Here is a 3,421-nt window from a genome sequence, read left to right as displayed (position 1 = left end):
ACAAGAGGCTATCAGTTAAGTTTAACTTAAAGTCGGTGTACACAGTTATAAAAAATATGAACTATGTTAGGACGATCAAAAATGAGAGCGCCTGAAAAAGACTTGCTCTCCCCTGAATTCTCCTGAGACTTTGGTAGGCCATCGACTAACAAATATGGTTACCTGCAAGGAGCTTGAGAGTATATTCGAGAGCTAAAATTGTTGCTTGATCTTGTGTCTAGTAATATACTGGAGTCTTTGTGGTCATCTTAAAGACCAACAAAAAAAGTTAAATTTCAGGTCATATGTAACCTGGTATAAAGTGTTGTTTAGCAATCCCGGCTAGCGTAGAGAGGAATTCAGTTAACAATTTATGAGTTACAACTTCACGCTTCGGTACGTCTACAGAACTGTTTTTCTATAGAGGAAAATGTTGGTATCTTATCGCTACTTCCCTCACCTGTCCACAACATTCTTGTGAATTAGATGAAACTTCTCTGGATCGCATGGCGCCCCAACATTTGGGTTAATGGATGATAAAGTCACACCAGCGACATTGACTCGACTCCAAACAGGGACTGCGAAAGAAAGAAGGGAAATACGAGAAACAATGCGAAGCCGTGATGGCTAGCATATGATGGTAGGGGTACTGGAAGATAAATTAATGAATAACCAATTAAGAGGGGCTGCCCGAAGGACCTTGCCTAGGATGTGGTCATAGACTCCAGTCTAGCAGTTTGCTATAGAAGTAACGTTTGTCCCGTCAGGGCTGGTCAATCAGGAAAACTTAGACTAGCTAGAGCATTAGTACTCTCTCTAGGTCACTTATGTCAATAGAAAGGTACGAAAGTTTATACCAATGATGAAGAGGAGCTTACTCCAGATATGCCCAATGACAACGTGATGTTTTTGTGCTATTTTTCACAATAATTTTTAATGTGCAGCTAAAAAAGATCCAGTGGATTTGTGGTATTTACAGACCGTCAGATGCTGAATCTTATATTATCTATCAGTTAAGTTGTAAAAGCCATCATCCCAAGATGTGTTCGCCGAAGAAAAAAGTTCCCGCAAAGGAAAAATCACTCGTGTGTTCCTGCTCAAAAGAGAACTGACTCATGTACCACAATGTCACTTACCTCGTAGAGATTCAACCCGGTCTGGAAGCATGCGTTTAGAACTTTTACCCTCTCATTATACAGGCTTTATTCTAATATGTATATCGGTGGAAAGCACACTGTGTGCTTCAACATTTGATCGAGAATGATTCCCCAGAAGAATTATACGTATCCAGAATCATTCCCATAGTCGGCTTTTCATATGAACTATTGATCAAACAAAAGTAAAACAAAAAAAAATTTATTGATCAACCAATGTTTGCATGGAATTTGTCAGAGACTATATTCGACTCACGCTTATTATTGACATGCTGTACACAATAACGTCTATTCTAGAAAGCTGATTTTACTGACCAGCTTGACTTACAAATGCGTATTCTAATTCAAGAGCACTGTTGGATCCCGACTCCAACCCATGTTGTCATCATCTATGTTCCTCATATTCCTCTAAAATGGCACCTAAATTTCCCTGCTCATGAAATTTCGGCTACTTTGGTTTCATCCTGAATTTCATGAGTTAGCCCTTCGGAACCGTGATCTACTGGTTAGGTGACCCGATTATTTAATACACTGCTGCAGCTTATAGATGTTCGGATCCACACATTTGTTCAATGGTCTCGAACAAATGCTCCCAGAGTCTAACCACGGTCATATGCATCGGTCGCTGGGGCGTTCCTGTGCTAGCAAATATGCAATCAGATGAAATGCCAACGTCATCAGGCATGCGTCATTTCAGTGAAGCTAGGCGATGCTGATCGTGGGACTCTGGGTTCTTTGATAATGAATGAACTGGAAAAGCTTTTCTACATGAGCAAGATTGACTTGTCCCAACAGAATTTTCACACTTTGTCGACCATGAGCTCAATGATTACAGTTTGGAGTTTGTTTAGTGTACCATTCATTTTATTCTCGTTGGAATTTTCTCTTTTGTAGATGTTTCTTACAGGAAATGCCAGTGTTTCCAGCTCTTAAACGTTTTGTAGTGGACGTCTATGCTTCTTCAGATTGCTCAGAATTCGCCTATTCGCGTGTTCTATACAAAGAAGCTAAGTAGAAGTTTACCAGTTTAGCCCTCTTGAATCAGTAGTATGTCTAAGGGAGAGTACCTGGGGGTTACACTGTGCAATACAATGATAAACTGATGACCATCAAACACGATCTTGGAATAAGTGGCAAAAATGTAAAATGTGAAATAGAAAAGTGAAATATAAAATACGAACTTTAGCTTTATCACACATTAACGATGAAATTCACCAACATATATTGAATGAATAAGCATGGTGAATGGAATGATGAAGAACAATGAATATTATTTAGAGAAAATAAGGAAAAGGGTTGACTCACCACTTGAGTCTCCGTGTTCACCAATGATGAGAGCATGAACCGCGGATGCCGACAGACCCATCACATCTCCCAACATGGCACGAAAGCGGGCCGAATCAAGCATTGTACCGGTACCCAAGACACGGTTGGGTGGAAATCCACTCAATTTAGCGGCAACATAGGTCAATATGTCCACTAGAATTTGACATGGAAATTCATAAAAGTTTGCTCAGACAGTTTGTTAAATCCAAATTTCACAACGAATAGCTGAACCTAATACAGCGGCTAGCTGCGAGATGCTAGCTGACACTTACAACAGCCTATCTAGCACGCTTCAGCAAACCTATCCAATAATTCCTTGGATTCTCATGTTAGTCAGTGTTAGTTTACATTATCACGTGTGTGTCTAACTCTCCCAACTCCTAGTCGTAGGTGAAGAACCATATTGGGATAGTACTGTTATTTTATAAATGGAAATCCAAAAGGTTCTGGACAATGCATAAACTGCAACGGTTTGGTTTCCCAATAAACCAGAAAGATAGGCTAATTCATGGCCTTTCCAGCAGAGCTCCAACGATGCACCACATAGGGAGCTCACAACTATACTAAAATTTCTGAGGAGCAAATGCTTCGCTGATAAAACACGAGAAGCCTGGAGCCCTACTTCTTACGTCTCACAGTTGAACAAGCTGCTTTACGTGCTTTTCCTTTCAATTCGACATGGTAGCTCATTTGCCGGAAAGGAGGCTTAATACAAGTTTACCTGATGCTGCGTCAATTCAACCTTAGTGCAGTAACTATATGAAAAGCCGAGCGCTTTTCAATGTCACAGCTGTTTGAGTTTGTTCTACTTGTCACTGTGAAGTAGTTCGGCAAAAAATGGTAGAAAATACCCAAGGCTAGCTGGCTTCTGATAGCAAGATGAAATTGAATAGAGCTCAGTGCACGGCACGTAGATGATACACGACTCGGTGGAAAGCTAAAACCTCCGAACCATTTTTTGC

Source organism: Opisthorchis viverrini (assembly GCF_000715545.1).
Source record: "Opisthorchis viverrini unplaced genomic scaffold opera_v5_423, whole genome shotgun sequence".
Classification (NCBI taxonomy): Eukaryota; Metazoa; Platyhelminthes; class Trematoda; order Opisthorchiida; family Opisthorchiidae; genus Opisthorchis; species Opisthorchis viverrini.
Note: the sequence above shows the minus strand (reverse complement) of the source record.